Raw genomic sequence first — 21,572 nt, forward strand, 5'->3', positions numbered from 1 at the left:
ATTTCCCTCAGATTACAGCGATCCACAAAGAATTCGAAAACAAACCCAATTTTGATAAACTCCCTTATCTACTGGGTGAAAAACCACAGTGTGCCATCACAGCTGCAAGATTTGTGACCTGTTTCCACAAGAAAAGGGCAACCAGTGAAGAACAAACACCATTGTAAATACAACCCATATTTATGTTTATTTATTTTCCCATTTGTACTTTAACTATTTGCACATTGTAACAACACTGTATATATATATACCTTTAAATGTGCCTTTAGAGGCCATGCAATTCAGTACTCATCTCGAAAACAAAAGCAATTTAGGTCAAAAGAGTTTATACTAAGAAAGGAAATAGAAAGTCTAACAGAACAGATAGATGGCAATAAAAACTGTAACATAGAGGCTCAGAATAAATTAGAGGAAAAACAAAAAGAAATGGAGAAACTTATTCAAGAAAGATCAAGTGTAACATATTATAAAAATAAAGCAAACTGGATGGAATATGGGGGAAAAATGCACAAAATTCTTTTTTAATCTTCAACATAGGAATGCTACCAAAAAGAACTTAATGAAACTGGTTACAATTGACGGAGTCACCCATGATTCACCAAATGACATTTTGAAGGAAGAAACAAAGTACTTTAAGCATATGTTTTCTTTTCAGTCACCTCCATCTCCTCTAACTGAAGCTAATTGTAGAGATTTTTTTTCTATTGATAATGTCAAATTAACAGCCACACAGAAAGACTCATGTGAAGGTGAAATTACAGAGGAGGAACTTCTGGATGCAATTAAAGACTTTAAGTCTGGGAAAACTCCAGGGTTGGATGGCATACCAGTCGAGGTATACCAAACCTTTTTGATATACTAAGAGGACCGTTATTAGCATGTTTTAACCACTCCTATGTAAATGGTAGATTATCTGACACTCAAGAAGAAGGACTGATCTCATTATTACTGAAACAGGATACAAGTGGAAAATATAAAGATCCAGTCCATTTACAAAATTGGAGGCCCCTTACACTTCAGTGTTGTGATGCAAAAATCCTAGCAAAATGTATAGCGCATAGAATTAAAAAAGGTATTGCCGGATATTATTCATTCTAATCAGACAGGGTTTTTTACATGGAAGATACATTGGAGATAATATAAGGCAAGTATTGGAAACATTAGAACACTATGGAAAATATGGGAAACCAGGCCTGCTATTCATAGCAGACTTCGAAAAGGCATTTGATAAAGTTCGACTGGGGTTTATATATAAATGCCTGGAGCATTTCAATTTTGGAGAATCTCTTATAAAATGGGTCAAAATCATGTATAGTAACCCTAGGTGTAAAATAGTAAATAATGGCTATTTCTCAGAAAGTTTTAAACTGTCAAGAGGAGTGAAACAAGGTTGTCCACTATCGGCATATCTATTTATTGTGGCCATCGAGATGTTAGCGATTAAAATCAGATCTAATAATAATATCAGAGGATTAGAAATAAAGACCTTAAAAACAAAGGTGGCATTGTACGCTGATGATTCATGTTTTTTTTTAAATCCACAACTAGAATCCCTCCACAGCCTCATAGAGGATCTAGATACATTTTCTAACCTCTCTGGATTACAACCAAATTATGACAAATGTACTATATTACGTATTGGATCACTAAAAAATACAATTTTTACATTACCATGTAGTTTACCAATAAAAATGGTCTGATGGTGATGTGGATATACTCGGAATACATATCCCAAAGGAAATAAATGATCTCACTTCAATAAATTTTAATAGAAAATTAGCAAAAATAGATAAGATCTTACTACCATGGAAAGGAAAATACCTGTCAATTTGTGGAAAAATCACCCTGATTAACTCATTAGTATTATCACAGTTTACCTATTTGCTTATGGTCTTGATAACGCCTAGCGAACAGTTTTTTAAATTATATGAGAAAAAAATATTCAATTTTATTTGGAACGGCAAGCCAGACAAAATTAAAAGAGCATATTTATATAATGAATATGAATTCGGAGGACAGAAATTATTAAATATTAAAGCATTAGACCTATCACTAAAAGCTTCAGTCTTACAAAAGTTATACTTAAATCCGAACTGGTTCTCAAGCAAATTAGTAAGATTGTCTCACCCAATGTTCAAGAAAGGCCTTTTTCCCTTTATTCAGATTACAACCTCACACTTTCAGTTATTTGAAAAGGAAATAATCTCCCAAATGTCACTATTTCTAAAACAAGCCATAGAAAGTTTGTTGCAATTTCAATTTAATCCTCCAGAAACGACAGAACAAATAATGCAACAAATATTGTGGTTAAATTCAAATATACTAATTGACAAAAAACCTTTATTTTTTGACAGAATGTTTAAAAAAGGTATAATCTTTGTAAATGATATCATCGGTAGGACTGGTGGAGTTATGACGCACATGCAGCTAACAAAAACATATGGAAATGTCTGCTCTACCCAAAATTACAACCAAATAATGGCAGCATTACCGCAAAAATGGAAGAGGAAAGTGGAAGGGGGAGAAAGTAAGGAACTTGTCTGTCGGCCTTGCATTAAAGAACATAATTGGTTAAGGAAAACTGTGATAAATAAAAAAATATATCAGTTTCACTTAAGGACCAAAGGATTGACAGCCGTCCCATATAGATTGCAAAATAGTTGGGAAGAGATCTTTGATGTACCGATCCCATGGCATAGTGTTTATGAACTGACACGCAAAACGACACCGGATTCAAAAATTAGAATCTTTCAATTTAAATTACTATATAAAATCCTTGCTACCAATAGAATGTTATTTATATGGGGGGATACAATCTTCCCAGCTCTGCAGATTTTGCTGTGAAGAGACGGAATCATTGGACCATTTGTTTTGGTTCTGTCCATTTGTAGCTTGTTTTTGGACACTGGTCCAGGAATGGCTAAAGGATTGCAATATTTACCTGGAACTAACCTTGCAGATAGCATTACTGGGTGATCTGAAAAGTCATAGTCAATCAATCAATAATATAATAATACTTTTAGCAAAGCTGTTTATTTTTAACTCTCAATCTGTAGAAGCAATGAGAATAGAAAGGTTCAGAATTATTGTAAAACATCACAGCACGGTTGAAATATATATGGCAAATAGAAATCCGATATGGATGGTGTTAAGAGATAGATGGGAGGTATTGAATAGAGTTGAAGGATGGGACTAATAACAAATAACAACAAATAATAACAAAGATAGCTAATAATGTAAAGCATACTGTGTCCATAATAAGTATATAGGCTGTATGTTGGGAGCTTTTGGGAAAGAGCACAGTTAGAAAGATATGGCATATAGAAGCAAACCGGATGGACATCATGAAAACGATCGGAGAGGTTGAGAGTAGAAGTAGTTCAGGAGCAAAAAATTAATAAATAATAATAATAATAATAATGATATATATGTATGTATGTATATGTATATATATATGTATATATATAATAGAATTATTGTAAAATTAACTGTGTCCATAAGGTGTAGATAGTAAGTATAGACCGGAAGTAGAGACCTGGGCATTGTTGTTCACTAATTTACTCCAAGTAGGGAAAGGATGGTGGGGTTGAAAAGTAATAAAGGGGAGTATATATAAAATAAAAAAAAAAAAAAAAAATGGGGGATTGGAAGTGATGCAGACAATTACATTGATAGAAGATACAATCTATCTGCAATATTAAGCTGATCCATTCCCAAAAAAAAAAAAAAAAAAAAAAAAAAAACAGAGCAAACTAGAATGCTATTTGGCCCCTAAACAGAGAGTACACAGTGGCAGAATACCTGACCACTGTGACTGACCCAAACTTAAGGAAAGCTTTGACTATGTACAGACTCAGTGACCATAGCCTTGCTATTGAGAAAGGCCGCCGTAGGCAGACCTGGCTCTCAAGAGAAGACAGGCTATGTGCACACTGCCCACAAAATGAGGTGGAAACTGAGCTGCACTTCCTAACCTCCTGCCAAATGTATGACCATATTAGAGACACATATTTCCCTCAGATTACAGCGATCCACAAAGAATTCGAAAACAAACCCAATTTTGATAAACTCCCTTATCTACTGGGTGAAAAACCACAGTGTGCCATCACAGCTGCAAGATTTGTGACCTGTTTCCACAAGAAAAGGGCAACCAGTGAAGAACAAACACCATTGTAAATACAACCAATAATTATGTTTATTTATTTTCCCATTTGTACTTTAACTATTTGCACATTGTAACAACACTGTATATATACATAATATGACATTTGAAATGTCTTTATTCTTTTGAAACTTCTGAGTGTAATGTTTACTGTTAATATTTATTGTTTATTTCACTTTTGTTTACTATCTACTTCCCTTGCTTTGGCAATGTTAACACACGTTTCCCATGCCAATAAAGCCCTTAAATTGAATTGAATTGATAGTAAGGTCGCAATGACACAGAAAGCAGTTCAATGTCGGGTACAGAGTCGCTCTCCTTACCAGGATCGCGGTCCGCTCTGACCAGGGTGAAGCCGGCCGGCTCCACTTCTCTGTCCGGGACTCTGTCATCCAACCAAGTCTCCCAGCCGTATTGGGATTCCGCTGCCAGCAGCGTTTTCATTATTTAGTCCGTTCGTAGCGGGTATGTACACGATCAACAAGATCAGTCCAAAACCAACCACTGGAAATCCATGGTTGGCAGAATGTTTGTAAACTAAGTCTACAAATTAAAAACATAAAATAACGCCACACTGCAGGTCACAACAGAGACGCTGCTAGCCGCTATTGTCTTAGTTACGTTCATGGTTACGTCACGTATGACGAAAGCGCGTAAGTGCAAGCCCACAGACACCCATAGAGAATGTATTGAAAGCTTTGAAATTTGAAAAAAATAGATTTTACATGACAGGCTATGAGAGACTTCTGGGCGATTTTCAACTTGACTGAAATCGCCCCAAAAACGGGCGGGGCCATTTGAAGCACGACTTTAGCCTGATTTGACATTTAGTGGCTGGCAGATCAGACGTGAACACTGATAACTACTGTTGCCGTGATATAATTGATTAGAAAAAAAATCCCTTCCTTTTCCCGTTTGGCAGTGCGTCGCCCATATCGCCCTATTGAACAGGCCGTCCCTGCAGCTGAGTACAAGTTCAGATTTAATAATAATAATAATATGCCATTTAGCAGACGCTTTTATCCAAAGCGACTTACAGTCATGCGTGCATACATTTTTGTGTATGGGTGGTCCCGGGGATCGAACCCACTACCTTGGCGTTACAAGCGCCGTGCTCTACCAGCTGAGCTACAGAGGACCACAGTATTCAGAATGGTGTTACAGCTTCCTGGAACAACTCTGACTGTCACAGGTAATATATAATATCTAATTCTAATAATTCATTAGAATAATTTAGACCTGCAGGTGAAGGTGTCTTCAGCCACAGAGGAAAATAAGAGAACACTGACCTGTAGCACCACCTGTCTTCTGACCGACAACCCCAACCCCACCTACATCTGGTACAAGAACGGACAACATCTCCATGACCCTACTTCCCAACAATACTCCTGTAATACTCTAGTGGTCTGGCGTTACTCTGCAGACAGTTACTCCTGTACTGTAAAAGGCCATGAGGATTTTCTCGCTCCTACAGTGTGTGAGTCTGGACTCCCCTATAATAATCATCTTAAGGATCAACCATTAAGGCCTGTGGACCAATAGTAGAACATGTGGGGAAAAACAGACAAATCTGTGAACTCTTGGATAGTAACACTAGTAGAAATTATACAGTATAATATAAAAGGTAGAAAATGGCTGATGGTATGTTATCTTGTTATTACATTTTTTAAAAACATTTTTTTAAATCAATTTTAGAATAAGGCTGTAACATAACAAAATGTGGAAAAAGTCAAGGGTTCTGAATACTTTCCGAATGCATATGTGTCCTATATATTTAATATAATTTTAAATAGCCCAGTTCAATACATCTAAAACACTTGAAAATAGTCTCATTATCGTTTGAGGATTTGATCAGATACATTTTGTTTCAGGTGTTCATGGTCAGAGCTGTTTGAATGTGACTTACACCAAGAGGAGTATCTGTGCCTTGAAGGGGTCAACAGTGGACGTTACCTGCACTTATAGACATCCCAGCTGGCACAACGTCACAGAAGTATCCTGGTTCAACAAATGGGAGTCTGGAGTTACTGCAGATCTAAGCCAGGACCCAGAGTATGCAGGTCGTGTGAAGTACCATCCAACTACAGACAAAGACTCCACCCTGAGAATCACAGACCTGAGAGAGAGTGACTCTGCTGAATACAAGTTTAGATTTACAACAACTGAGGTAAAATGGGGATACAGCTTCCCTTGAATAACTCTGAATGTCACAGGTAATACTGCCCTTACAGTATTTTATAATCTAGTCAGACTATTCCCAAACTGGGGCACGCGTACGCCCAGGGGTACAAGCAATAAAAATGTGATGCACATTTTCAAACAGTCCATTAAAATTTTCCAACAGGGTTATACATTTTCTCGCCTGAGTAGCCTCGTTTCACTGCCAAAAATAAAATTAAACAATCTAGTGTTCAGTGAAATAATAACACAATGTAAAATACAGGTAGCCTAGTCAAATAATTAACATCCAATCACATTAACCGTTACTCTCTAGTGGGAATTCCACTAATGGTCCATATGTAGCCAAACGTAGCTGCTGCTCATTCCGTTTGCTCGAAAATGGATAAATAGTTTTTTTAACAGTACGGCCCACGTCCATAGAGACATATACCAGCTCTACTGGTAGTACTGCTACTACCAGCAGTACTACACCTGCACCTGTCGACGACACAAGTGGTTCTGCTTCCACGAGCACATCCAATGCTAGCATCAGTAATTCTACATTTGTTGCTAGCACAGCTAGCATGGACACTGACAGTTGTGAATCGGATGCAGCCGAAGAGCTACTGCCACCTTACCTGGGAAAGCAACGAACAACAGACAGGGACATTGGACCATCGAAGAGGCACAAATATGATTGATTTGGGGTTCACTTATATTGGGAATAGTGCCTCAGCCACAGTGTGTTATATGTGCAAAAGTACTATCTCACAACTCGATGAAACCTTCACTCTTTCGCATATATTTAGAAACGAAACATGCCAATTTGAAAAATAAGCCAAAGGAGTTTTTTGAGCAAGAATTAAGACGACTTTCGAGTAGTAAGACATGTATAAAAGCAACAGATACCATTAATAAGAAGGGGCTAGAAGCGTCTTATATGGCGAGCTGCCGAGTGGCTAGGACAGGCAAGCCCCATAATATTGTGGAGGACTTAATTATTCCTGCTGCCACGGATATGGCTGGGACAATGCTGGGGGAAAAGGCCAAAAAAAACGATACAGACAATGCCTTCATCAAACAACACTGTTTCACGACGCATCAGTGACGTGGCATAAGATGTTTTGAAACAATTACTGCTTTGCATACAAGCCAGTGAATTCTATGCTTACAGCTGGATGAGTCAACAGACGTGGCGGGCCTGGCACAGCTCCTGGTAATGTCCGTTACATTTATGGGGGATCAATTAAGGAAGACATCCTCTTCTGCAAATCACTGGAAACCAGGACAACAGGAGAGGATATTTTTAAAGTACTGGACAGCTTTGTGACATCAAATGAACTTTGGTGGTCTAGATGTGTTGGTATCTGTACTGATGGCGCAATAAACATGACAGGGAGACATAGTGGAGTGGTAACGCGCGTGCAAGTAGTTGCTTCCGACGCCACTTGGGTACACTGCAGCATCCACAGAGAGGCTCTTGCTGCCAAGGGAATGCCTGACAGCTTGAAAGACGTTTTGGACACTACAGTGACATGGTTAACTTTGTTAAAGCAAGGCCCCTGAACTCTTGTGAATTTTCTGCATTATGCAATGATATGGGCAGCGACCATGTAACGCTTTTACAACATACAGAAGTGTGCTGGTGATCAAGGGGCAAAGTATTGACAAGTTTTTTTAAATTGAGAGAATAGCTTAAAGTTTTCTTTACTGACCATAATTTTCACTTGTCTGACCACTTGCATGATGACGAGTTTCTCACACGACTGGCCTATCTGGGTGATGTTTTTTCTCGCCTGAATTATCTGAATCTAGGATTACAGGGACTCTCCGCAACTATATTCAATGTGCGGGACAAAATTGAGGCTATGATTAAAAAGTTGGCGCTCTTCTCTTTCTGCATTAACAATGACAACACACAGGTCTTTCCATCATTGTATGATTTTTTGTGTGCAAATTAACTCAAGCTTACAGACAATGTCAAATGTGATGTAGCGAAGCACCTGAGTGAGCTGGGTGCGCAATTACGCAGGTACTTTCCTGAAACGGACGACACGAACAACTGGATTCGTTATCCCTTTCATGCCCTGCCTCCAGTCCACTTACCGATATCTGAACAAGGAGCCTTATCGAAATTGCAAGAAGCGGTTCTGTGAAAATTGAATTTAATCAGAAGCCACTGCCAGATTTCTGGATAGGGCTGCGCTCAGGGTATCCTGCCTTGGCAAATCGCGCTGTTAAGACACTGATGCCCTTTGTAATCACGTACCTATGTGAGAGTGGATTCTCGGCCCTCACTTACATGAAAACTAAATACAGGCACAGACTGTGTGTGGAAAATGATTTAAGACTGAGACTCTCTCCAATACAACCCAACATTGCAGAGTTATGTGCATCCTTTCAAGCACACCCTTCTCATTAACCTGTGGTGAGTTATTCACAGTTATTGATGAACAAATAAGGTTTTATATGTAAGATGGCTAAATAAAGAGCAAAATTATTGATTATTATATTATTATTTGTGCCCTGGTCCTATAAGAGCACTTTGTTACTTCCCACGAGCCAAAACTCACACTCATTCTTATGTTTAATAAATGTATCGTATAGTGTGTGTGTGGCAGGCTTACAATGGTGGCAAAAAACTACATTTGAGAGTGTGCTGACCCTGGTGCTAGAGGGGGTACACAGCTGGAGGTTGAATGTTTGAAGGGGTACGGGACTATACACATTTTGGGAACCACTGATCTAGTGTAAGTCATTATATTATTGGTGGAAATGAAGATGATTGTGCTCTTTTGTCTTCATTTAGCCCTTTTCAGACTTGCAGGTGAAGGAGACTCCTGCCACAGAGGAAGGGAAGGTGACACTGACCTGTAGCACCACCTGTACGCTAACTGACAACTCCAACCCCACCTACATCTGGTACAAGAACAGACAACGTCTCACCAACCCAAACACCCAAGATAACTACCTCTCCCTAGACCAAATCAGCAGTGAGGATGCAGGCAGCTACTCCTGTGCTGTAAAGGCTATGATAATCTCTATTCTGCTGTTACGTTTGTTGGGGAACCAAAGTCTTTGTAGAATGCAGTTGTAGGAATCATAGTGGTTGTTCTGATTCTCATCCTCTGTCTCTCTGGGTTCATGTGGTTCAGGTGAGTGAGAAGAGGAAGGAAGGAAGGAAGGAGAGAGAGACAGAAAGAAAGAGGGAGAGAGGGTGAAAGGAGGATCATTGTTTTACCTGCAGCACTGCTCCAGAGGTGTCAGGATAGAGGGCTCTCTATAGAGTGGTGTCCAAACCTGTACTCAGCACAGACACAGTACACAAGGTTCAAGATAACAAAGAATAAGCAAACGCAATAATTCCACGCAATAATTCAAATGATCTACAGCCACGTTATTACTAGATTTCACGACCGCTGGTCACATTTTCAATGCTAATCCTGTAGAATCAGCAACGACACTGGTCCAATTAATGTTTTTATTTTCAAACACTCAGCATATAATTATTATGTTTTCTTAACCTGTATTTTTAATCCTAACTCAACCCCAGAAACAGGAAGAGGATTTCCAGTACGCTGCTGTGGAATTCAACCTCCCCAGTGCTGCTCCTTAGACTGTGTTTGAGTCTAATTAATGGCTGTTGTTGTTGTTAAGATACCTGTAGAGAGCGCTGTAGTACAGTACACTGGAAACACCAGGTTTTAGTGTAGCTGGTGGGACATACAGAACTACAGAGATACCATAAGTCTATTAGTATGGTCACATTATGTTGTTGCATTTGTTTTAAAGGATTTTAATAGGGATCTTTTCCAACTTTCCTTCTAGTATAATACTTGTGCTCCAAAAGTTCACACATTTATTGTGAAGCCCTTTGGTTGTTAGGAAGAGGCATCATGAGGACAGGAAGCCAGCTCTGCATTACCCTTCAGTCCCTCAGTACATCTAGTTAGTGTCAACCACAGACCTCACACTCTTCTGTTTCACACAGCCAGTAAGGTCCCCTACCAAACCTCTCTCTCTTCACCAGGTAAGTACACTTGATAAGACATTATACCTCACCATTCTAGTTTTTATTGGGAATTTCTTCTGCAGAACACATGCTTGAATGTGAATGGTATTGTAAAATGTACTGGAGTGTGGTTTCATATATTTTGTTTTGTTTATCATTGTTTTTTAAACACTTTATTTTTGTAATATTTAGTTTTATTATGTAGAAGAGACCAGGATATGTTGTTGCCCTGTGTCCCAACACTCAATGTTATAGTCATGGTCCTGAGAATAAAACAGGTTTAATACCATCAATAGAGAAACACGTGTCTTACAGTGCTAAAGGTCTGTTTTAATATGTGATTTTTCCTGCTTAATTGGAGTATAAGGTTTAGTTATTCACCAGTTATAAAGTATATTTTAGTTGTTTACCTTGATGTTTCTAAGACTGCAGGGAGGGACATGCAACAATGAGCTTGAGAACAGCAGGAATGGATACATAGGCCTGTGGTTTACACACATCTCTCAGCAACTGTGTAACAAACTGCATCAGAGTTAGCCTAACCATTTCCGGTACGCTACCCTATAATAACCACAATATAGTTAGCCTATCCATTCCCAATACGCTAGCCTATAATAACCACGATACAGGCCCTATACACCGGTACAGGACTAATGATGATACTAGTCTATAATAACCACGATACAGGCCCTATACACCGGTACTGAATGATGATACTAGTCTATAATAACCACAATACAGGCCCCTACACGTACAGGACAATGATGATACTAGTCTATAATAACCACGATACAGGCCCTATACACTGGTACAGGACTAATCGATGATACTAGTCTATAATAACCACGATACAGGCCCTATACACCGGTACAGGACTAATGATGATACTAGTCTATAATAACCACGATACAGGCCCTATACACCGGTACAGGACTAATGATGATACTAGTCTATAATAACCACAATACAGGCCCTATACACCGGTACAGGACTAATGATGATACTAGTCTATAATAACCACGATACAGGCCCTATACACTGGTACAGGACTAATGATGATACTAGTCTATAATAACCACGATACAGGCCCTATACACCGGTACAGGACTAATGATGATACTAGTCTATAATAACCACAATACAGGCCCTATACACCGGTAGAGGACTAATGATGATACTAGTCTATAGTAACCACAATACAGGCCCTATACACCGGTACAGGACTAATGATGATACTAGTCTATAATAACCACGATACGGGCCCTATAGACAGGTAGAAATATAAAAAGGCTGTATAAAAGCAATCTCAGAGGTCAGCTTCAGGTGCTCCTCTAACGAATTGGATGGTCTCACTTCCCTTCGTCAGGGCCTCATCCCTCTTTTGCACAGCCTCAGGATCGGCACTTGGCAGTTGCAAGTTGGTCGCTAGTGGGATGACAGGGATTGAAGCCCTCAACGTCACCAGCCACTCCATTGTCAGCCGTCTCCTAACTGCATCTAAAGCCTGTCTCCTCTGTGCTCTGTTGAGCTCTATGTGTGAGTCCATGTGCCGGTCCAGCCTGCTGAAATGGGTGGAGCATCCCGTCCCTGCACACAGCTCCTGCCTGATATTGACATGTCCCAACTGCCAATGACAAAGGAGCACCCTCTCTGTGTTCCTCACATTGTGGCCAGACATGTATCCATGAATCCATTGTGGTTGGAGTCCTGGGTCTCTTCAAGGGTTGCCTGGGTCTCCTCAAGGGAGGCCCGAGTCCTCTGGAGGGTGGCCCCATGTGGGCAAAATGAACCATACGCTACAGGTTAGCTATACTCACACCCCTGAGAATGTGTGCCAAATTCCATCACTCAGAGTCAAACGGATCAAGAGATATAAATATGTGCTTGTTGTAGCGCCACCGTGTGGTCGATCTGAATGTGCTTAGATATGTTGAGTCTTGACAGTATTTGGAACATGTGTATCAATATCCATGTCTGATTTATAAGCGTATATCTGCCACACCACGCCCAAATGAATGCTGATTGGTCAGTAGCGGCCATTTTGTTATATCCACAATAATGGCATTATTTAGTGCATGTAGCTGTACTCTCCTTTACTTTTAGCCAAGAGAGACTGGCATGCATAGTATTGATATTAGCTCTCTGATTACAGTAAAGAGAAAGACAATAACTGCTTAAGCATCCTGTTTTGAATTCATGATGAAATAACTGAAATTTTATTAATCACATGCACCAAATACAACTGGTGTAGACGTTACCGTGAAATGCTTGCTTATGAGCCCAGAGTTAAAAAACGTAATAGTAACACAAAAGGAATAAAATACACAAGATGAAGCTATATACAGGTTGGTTGCCAACCACCATATAAAATCCACAGAAGATAAAGAGTGAGAGACAGAGACAGAAACAGACACAGAGTGAGAGAGAATACACTCACCAACCGAGAATTCACAAAATGGGACAAGCACCAAATTGAGACTCTGCATGCTGAATTCTGCAAAATTATCCTCTGTGTACAACGTAAAACACCAAATTATGCAGGCAGAGCAGAATTAGGCCAGAATTAGGACAATACCCACTAATGATCAAAATCCAGAAAAGAGCCGTTAAATTCTACAACCACCTAAAAGGAAGCGATTCCCAAACCTTCCATAACAAAGCCATCACCTACAGAGATATTAACCTGGAGAAGAGTCCCCTAAGCAAGCTGGTCCTGGGGCTCTGTTCACTATCACAAACAGACCCCACAGAGACCCAGGACAGCAACACAATTAGACCCAACCAAATCATGAGAAAACAAAAAGATAATTACTTGACACATTGGAAAGAATTTACAAAAAAACTGAGCAATTTAGAATGCTAATTGTCCCTAAACAGAGAGTACACAGTGGCAGAATACCTGACCACTGTGACTGACCCAAACTTAAGGAAAGCTTTGATTATGTACAGACTCAGTGAGCATAGCCTTGCTATTGAGAAAGGTCACCGTAGGCAGACCTGGCTCTCAAGAGAAGACAGGCTATGTGCACACTGCCCACAAATTAAGGTGGAAACTGAGCTGCATTTCCTAACCTCCTGCCAATTGTATGACCATATTAGAGACACAGATTTCTCTCAATTTACACAGACCCACAAAGAATTTGAAAACAAATCAAATGTTGATAAACTCCCATATCTATTTGGGGGAAAACAACAGTGTGCAATCACAGCAGCAAGATTTGTGACCTGTTGCCACAAGAAAAGGGCAACCAGTGAAGAACAAACACCATTGTAAATACAACCCATATTTATGTTTATATATTTTCCCTTTTTTACTTTAACCATTTGCTCATCGTTACAACTCTGTATATAGACATAATATGACATTTGAAATGTCTTTGTTCTTTTGGAACTTTTGTGAGTGTAATGTTTACTGTTAATTTTTCACTGTTTATTTCATTTTTGTTTATTATCTATTTCACTTGCTTTGACAAAGTAAACATATGTTTCCCATGCCAAAAAAAGACCCATGAATTGAATTGGTAATACATTACGTAAATTCCAAAATGGTGACAAATACTGACATTTAATCAATTACAAATTACATTACCCTCCCCTGGAATAAATAAATAAAATACTAAACTCTCCCACTTACTGAAATTGAAAAAGCATGACACTCCCCCGGGAAATACAGTAATTGCATACATTTCTGCTTGTCCCTAAAGTATAATGGATTGATACTATAGTCCAGTTGGTGGCGGTAATGCAAGATATTGGATGCCAACCACCATTAACGCCCACTGAAGAAGAAGAATTTCGTCATTACAATGTAAACGCGATAGGCCCTTTTCACGTGACGTCAGACAACTTCCGTTCTGCCGCGATGCAGGTTATGTTTACATCCGGTGTCGCTTAGGAACGCTTAGCTAGTAGCACATCATTATGGAGTTCACCCAGTCCCTTTCACATCTGCCACCAATACGACTTAACGACGTAGAATGACTTGCTGACAAGTGGTCCCTTACTTCAAGATCGAAGCTTGATAAAGGCTACAAGTTCTTCGTTGAAGGTTACCTGTTTGATTATGAAGGTACGTGTTTATCTTTATTTAGCTTAAATTAGCCCTATGCTAGCTGAAGGTTATGAGCTGACGAGTTTCTGTTTGCAGCCTCTTTTTAATATTACTGCTGTTTGTATCGACCGTAAGATAAGAGTCAGTAATGTATTAATGGCTAATGCTGCGCCCTTTCTCCCAATCACTGTATTGAAACAGTCTCAAGTGTAGTTAACGGTGAGGTGACAGTGAGAGGGCGATGTTACAGGTCCATGAAGAAAATGAGGAGGCTCATCGGCTTCAGGTTTCTCAGATAAACAGTTCTCTAACATTATGATAAGATAGGTTAAGATAGATAAGTTTTCTTTTTGTTGTGTTTTGCTGCGGTTGCAGATTTAATAAGAATGATTCCACAAAGTTCCACTGTGGATCAGTTTGTTTCTCAGTCTGAGCTCTGATTTTGTATCATTAAACTTAATACACAACGAAATTCTTACAAACCGATGTGGGTTGTTGACGGCAATAAAGACTGGGAAAGATTCTGTGATAACTCAAAATGTTCAAATTTTCGATAAGTGTTGGCACTACTTGTCATTGTTCATCAATAAGTGGAAGTTTTCGGTGAGGGCTAGGTGTCACATGTGCCGTTTGCTGTGCCTTAGACCAGTATACAAGCCGTGAAGCAGAGGGATAAACAGAATCCCAAAACACAGTGAAGACCTCCTTTGAGCTGAATCGTGTGTAGTAGCGATAGTCCTCATCTGTGACACAAAAATTAAAAAGGAGTGGATGCTGCTTCTTAACTGTCAGGTGCTGGATCTCAATTTCTAGGGACAACACTTGCAGCTCCAACTCTCGAATTCTTTGAGCTAGCACTGTCCAGTTTACCTTGAGGGGAAGAAAAAAGCATACATGTTGGTAGGTTAGTTATTACTCATCTATCCCATCCCATTTTCAATAAATAAAACTGAAGAAGCTTCTAAGATGGATGAGGTTTAAAACGCCAAGTCTTTTCACAGAGAGACCAGTTACTCCAAATCGTAGTATAAAATAGTATTTTTACTTAACTGCCATATACTTTTACTTTTTTTGCCAAACAGATACATGGTTACTCTATGTTGTAATACTAACCAGGAGAAGGACGGCAGGCATAGTCGTGATCGTTTGTCACTGCAGGCAAAGCACCCTCTGTGCTGTCAGGCATCTCATGATCAGAATCATCCAGGACAGCAACACCAAGACGCTTTCTTGCTCGCTGGTAAACTGACTCCCGAGCTTGTGAGCCGCCTCCTATATGTGTGAAATTAACCATATGCTTGTCATGATACATTTTGGTAATCACTTTTCAGTCCCTAAAATGACAAAATGTAGCAGCTATATTGCATCAGGATTAAATTATTAAACATTTTGTACAAGTAATATATTATTGGATTACAGTAGTATTACGTTTAACGCTGTCTACCTATCCTTACCCCAATCATTCCAGTGGAATCTAGACGGCACTGATCCCTGTTTAATATGGATCCGTCCACTGGCCGATGTGTATCTATCCTCAGGGGGAAAGTGCTGACTGCAAACAAAGGTGCTCCCACGAAGAATCTTAAAACTTGGTCCCTCATCTCTCCTGATCGCCCTCACCCAACGGGCACGTATTTCTCCATCAACAGGGAAATCGTGAAAACTCAGATACGGGAATTTCTGTTTGTTGTTTGAACAAAATGGTACACTGCAATAGCATCTTCTCAAGATTGTGCCATGCTTCGGTGTTGGATGGGATACTGTTGCGATACAGACACCGGGAGAAAGAGAAACAGCTAAATTAACATTCAGCTTTGACCAGGAATCAATATTTATCTAGCTATCATGCACAGACAGTATTTGAATAGGTGAGTTACTATACATTCATGAATAAACTAACTGCCTAACAAAGGGTTAGATAGCTAGCTAAGTAAACTTGTTACATTACAGCCAGGCAGCAATGTAACGCTACCTTTTAACGTTATCGGTATCTGGTACTAAGTTGTTGTTAGCTAACGTTAGCCCACTTTTAAGTAACTAAGGCAGTGAACAATTATGAATTAACAATAACGTTAGCAAGTTACAAACCATTGCATATACGTAAACATTATTACTCTAACTTTACTAATTTAACTTAAACGTACCTTTGAATTTCTTCAAGTGAGCTAGCTTGCTAGTTAGTGGTCAACAGTTGTATTTTCGTTGAGAAGTCTCAGGTTACGGGCGAACGGAAGTGAAGTTAACCTGCTACGCGGAAAGGCGGAAGTTAGATGACGTCATCGTGAAAAGGGCCTATTGTTCGACAGTCTGCTGGGTGAGGCGTTATACGTTCCTCCATTCATTGCCAAATGGGATTCCTAGATCCTCCTTTCTCTAATATCTCTGCCATGAGCTCTTAAATCGAGATAGCTGTGTATTTTCCTACTGCATGGCCAGTGTGAGTCAGAATGCTAACAAGTCAGCTACATTTCAGTCAGAAGTTGTACTTCCAAATGCGGTGGTCACTGGATAAACTAGCTATGAGTTGAACATGTCATAAAACGAACTAGTAGCCAGTTGTTGCCGCCCATGGTGGAATCATATCTAACCCACTAGCTCTTGAAGCATATGTTATGTTCCTACACGAGCTCTCATCTAGCTAATGTCGCGATTGAGCATTTCGCTACGTAGCTAAGCTGTTTTATAACAAAACGATGATATGAATCAAACACAAGCTAATTTCCCCCCAACATCGGATACTCTCTAGCGGTTGGGGGACTAAATCACCTCGAGCTCAACATTTAAATGGACTGGAAAATAACGGTAAGTTTTGCGACTAGAGACATCCTTCTAGCTAGCTGACCACCGATTTTCAGTGCAATTTATGTAAGTTAAGTTAGGTTTTAGAGTTTTCAAAAAAGTTATATATGTACACATTTTGTGGGACACGCTGCATATTGTAAAATTCGACTGCGCGACAGACCACACCATTTCATATCCAACTTTTTACCTCTGAAATATAGCTAACGGATTTTCTAATGCTGCTAGCTTAGTTGCTAAATGTTGATAGAACTGCTAAGACAGCAAAATAGAAAGAAATTGTAAGCGTTAGATAATACATATCACGAAAACAGCTGAATGTTGTCAAGCCTTATCAAAATTGGAGTCCTCTGACGGAGGCGTTTTGCACAATCTGCAAAAATGTATTTGGAACTTTGAACCATGAACTTTTTGACACCTATCACTGTTGGCTATGTTTCATCTTACAACAGCTACATAGAGGCAGTATTTAGTCAAATGTTACAATGTATGCATCAATATTCCCTATTCCCCCTCAGGAGACTGAAAAGATTTGGCATGGGTCCTCAGATCCTCAAAAAATTCTACAGCTGCACCGGTCGAGAGCATCCTGACTGGTTGCATCACCACCTGGTATGGCAACTGCTTGGCCTCCAACCGGCAAGGCACTACAGAGGGTAGTGTGTACGGCCCAGTACATCACTGGGGCCAAGCTTCCTGCCATCCAGGACCTCTATACCAGGCGGTGTCAGAGGAAGGCCCTCAAAATTGTCAAAGACTCCAGCCACCCTAGTTTTTGTCATAGACTGTTCTCTCTGCTACCGCACGGCAAGCGGTACCGGAGTGCCAAGTCTAGGTCCAAAAGACTTCTCAACAGCTTCTACCCCCAAGCCATAAGACTCCTGAACAGCTAATCATGGCTACCCGGACTATTTGCACGGCCCCCCCACCCCATCTTTTTACGCTGCTGCTACTCTGTTAATTATTTATGCATAGTCACTTTAACTCTACCCACATGTACATATTACTTCAACTACCCCAACTACCCGGTGTCCCCGCACATTGACTCTGCACCGGTACCCCCCTGTATATATAGCCTCCCTACTGTTATTTTATTTTACTTCTGCTCTTTTTTTCTCAACACTTTTTTGTTGTTTTATTTTACTTTTTAATTAAAAAGTTAAGGGCTTTAAGTAAGCATTTCACTGTAATGTCTGCACCTGTTGTATTCGGCGCATGTGGCCAATAAAATTTGATTTGATTTGATTGAGTATTAAACTAATTGGGACACTAATTTTCATTACAGATAACATCAAACAAAAAAGTGGGTACACTTCCAGTTATTGTGAAAACTTTCATCAACTTTCAATGCCTTAGCTTTGAAATGTAAATGTTTATACATATTCAGATTGAGTTATCTTTCAAAAATGTGTATAGTATGCCACCACCACAGCATGGAGAAAGTCAAGAGGAAGCAGTGGAGTGAGGTGGACATGTTCCATGCCATGGAGGACTGCGGGGATGGGATGGCTATCCGCCAGGCTGCCAAGGTTAGGCATCTTTTGTTTTTAGGAGATTACCATGTGTATGTGAATTTTATCTGCTAGTAACAGTTTTATTTTCTTATCTACCAAGGTGCATGGTGTACCTTGGCAGACCCTGGCGGACAGGCTGAGCGGCCGGGTGACCCATGGTTGTCGCAGTGGACCACCCACATTGCTTGCACCAGAGGATGAAAATTCTCTGCTGCAGTACTGTATCTACTGCGCCAGCCATGGGTTCCCCTTCACCAGACAGAGGCTGATGAAATACGCCGACAAAATACGCAGGTATTTGGTGTTCTATGTGTTTATGTATGTAGATTGGTGGACTGACTGTTCTCAATGTGTGTGATGTAAATGTGGATGTGTATGGTGATGCCAAAACAAACATTTTCATCCTGGATGGACAATTATATATTCTATTCTATTGTAGGTTTCGGCACCCAGGGGAAAGAATCCCACCACTGGGGAAGAGGTGGTGGGAAATGTTCAGGAGGAGGCACAAGAACCTGAGCATGAGGAGTCCGGACACCCTGGACAGGGGGAGAGCTGAGTGTGCCACACGTCCGACGATGGACACCTTCACTTCTTATGAGAAGCAGTGGGTTGAGGGAGAAACCCAGACAAATCTATAACTGCGATGAGTCTGGGTTTCGTAGCGACCAGAGCAGGCACAAAGTGCTGGCTCCCCAGGGCGCAAAACACGTGTACCAGCAGGCTCCTGGGACCAAGGAGCACATCACAGTGCTGGCCTGCTTCAACGCAGCTGGTGAGGATGTCCCTCCGTTTATCATCTACCCCAAGTGTTTCCCCGGTGGCCACTACACACTGGGAGGCCCCCCCCAAGCCTTGTATGGACGGTCAAGCAGTGGCTACATTGACGGGGACCTGTTCAGGAAGTGGTTTCAGCACTTCATTAAGCATGCAGTGAAAGAGCGCCCTCTCCTTCTCCTCTTCGATGGGCACAAGAGCCACATGGACCCGGAGGTGCTCGCGGCGGCAATAAGGGAAGGGGTTATACTTCTTTGTCTTCCACCACACTGCACCCATGTCCTGCAGCCGCTGGATGTGGCATACTTTGGCCCTTTAAAGGCTGAGTTCTCCAAGGTAGCTGGAGACCTTAGCCATTTTGACCACTCCTACATGGTAAACAAATCAGAATTTGCCAGAGTATTCCACCTCCCGTACCAGCGATGCAAGGACATGCGCTATGTGGTGGAAGGGTTTAAGAACTGTGGCCTCTTCCCTTTTGACCCTTCAGCCATTGAAGGGTCCCGTTTAATGCCGTCTCAGTCCCTACCGGGTCCCACCACCACCTCTCCTGGAACCAGCAGCACTGTGCCGTCCATCAGCACCTCCTCCCCAGCGACCACAGGAGGACCCTCAGCCCCTGCTCCAGTCCCAGCCCCTGCTCCAGCCCAAGCTCTAGAAGAGCACCCCCTAATAGAGGGGAGGCTGATAGCGAAGGACCTGGGGCACATCCTTACTGTCCTGAAGAATCGGCTGGACTGATACAGAAGACTCCCTGTGGTCGCCACATGCCTCACCGGGGAGGAATACACGCGCCAGTGGCAGGAGAGGGGTGAGAAGGAGAGGGCCGAGGCAGAGGAGAAAGAGCGTCGGGCAGCCCTCAGAACACAGAGGGCACAGGAGAGCGCTGCCATGGATGAGACCATTGACGCCATCGCTTCTGCTGGACCCCCTGCTGGAACCACTCCTGACAGCTGCATCACCACTGCCAGTGCCTCCCAGTGTGCAACACCTGTAGGAGCCGCCGGAGTCCCCAGCTGCAGAAGAAGGCCACGTGCCTACTCTCCCGGCCACACCATTGTCGGCCCCTCAACCCCACCATTCCAAACACCAGCTCCTCCAAGCCATCGTCGGGGGTTTTGTCCACCACCACCACGATGCACACCACCCCCCCTGTCTGACACCACCAACACGGCCTCCTCTGGACCAACTGCCTCCTCCGTATCCCCTGGTCACACCACCATAGCAGCCTCGTCTGGTGTTCCTGCCCCCTGCAATTTGAATACCACCACCTCCACAGGTAAACACATGTTAAATTACTAAACAATTACTGTTTGTTATCTGTTTTATAAAACAGCAATGTACAAAAATAATAATCTCTCTTTACATATCTACAGTCCATAGCATCAGCCCTCAAGTCATCTCCACCTCCTCCAAAACCTCTGCAGCTTCCTCCAGAGGTATTAATGTAAAAAAAAGTTGAAAAGGGTTTTCATGAAACATGCTCTGTCTATCACTACTTTTTCTCCAACTGCAGCACAGAAAAGGAAGAGAAAAGCTCCACCGGTCACATCTGTCAAGCCACCCATGACACCACTCTCAGGTACTTCATCATCTGTTTTTCTCTCTCTCTCAGTTGTATCAATTACTATTGTTGTTGAAGAACTTATACATTTTGCAAAACCATATTAATCAATTTGTATTATTATTTTATTTTTTATAAAAGACACCACCTGCTGTGCTCGCTGAAGGGAGCATGATCCGCCTGCAAGCTCCCCTCAGGAGTGTAGATCCGAGGTGCCATGGGTGTGCTGTGACTTCTGCCAGCACTGGTTCCACTGCAGGTGTGTGCAGTGGGATCCAGAGGTAGCGTGTAGCTGTATTTTTATTGTGATATTTGTGACAATATTGGGATGGAGGTCGAGATTTAATTTTTTGTTTTGTTTGTGTTCATATTAAATTATTTATTTGTACAAAAAATAAATGTCTAAAATATAATATATATATTTATTGAACCCATCTTGTGTATTTCTTCCTTTACTTTCCAAGTGCACCTCTGCAACACAAACTCCAACAGTGTTTTCATTGTTTGTCAATGCACATAACTGAAATAAAAGT

At 41.1% G+C, this 21,572-nt stretch overlaps 2 long non-coding RNA genes across 2 annotated transcripts; one reads left to right on the plus strand and one right to left on the minus strand.

Moving 5' to 3' along the window:
- Nucleotides 1-15,237: 15,237 nt before the first annotated feature.
- On the minus strand, nt 15,238-15,850 carry LOC123485590. Its single transcript, XR_006659071.1, has 3 exons — nt 15,840-15,850; nt 15,499-15,657; nt 15,238-15,255 (listed from the first exon to the last, which is right to left on the minus strand). It is a non-coding gene; the product is annotated as an uncharacterized LOC123485590 (long non-coding RNA).
- Nucleotides 15,851-20,872: 5,022 nt separating this feature from the next.
- LOC121576336 lies at nt 20,873-21,220 on the plus strand. Its single transcript, XR_006002465.2, has 3 exons — nt 20,873-20,914; nt 20,992-21,057; nt 21,181-21,220. It is a non-coding gene; the product is annotated as an uncharacterized LOC121576336 (long non-coding RNA).
- Nucleotides 21,221-21,572: the final 352 nt, after the last annotated feature.

Source organism: Coregonus clupeaformis, unplaced genomic scaffold, assembly GCF_020615455.1.
Source record: "Coregonus clupeaformis isolate EN_2021a unplaced genomic scaffold, ASM2061545v1 scaf0747, whole genome shotgun sequence".
In the NCBI taxonomy this organism is placed as follows: domain Eukaryota; kingdom Metazoa; phylum Chordata; class Actinopteri; order Salmoniformes; family Salmonidae; genus Coregonus; species Coregonus clupeaformis.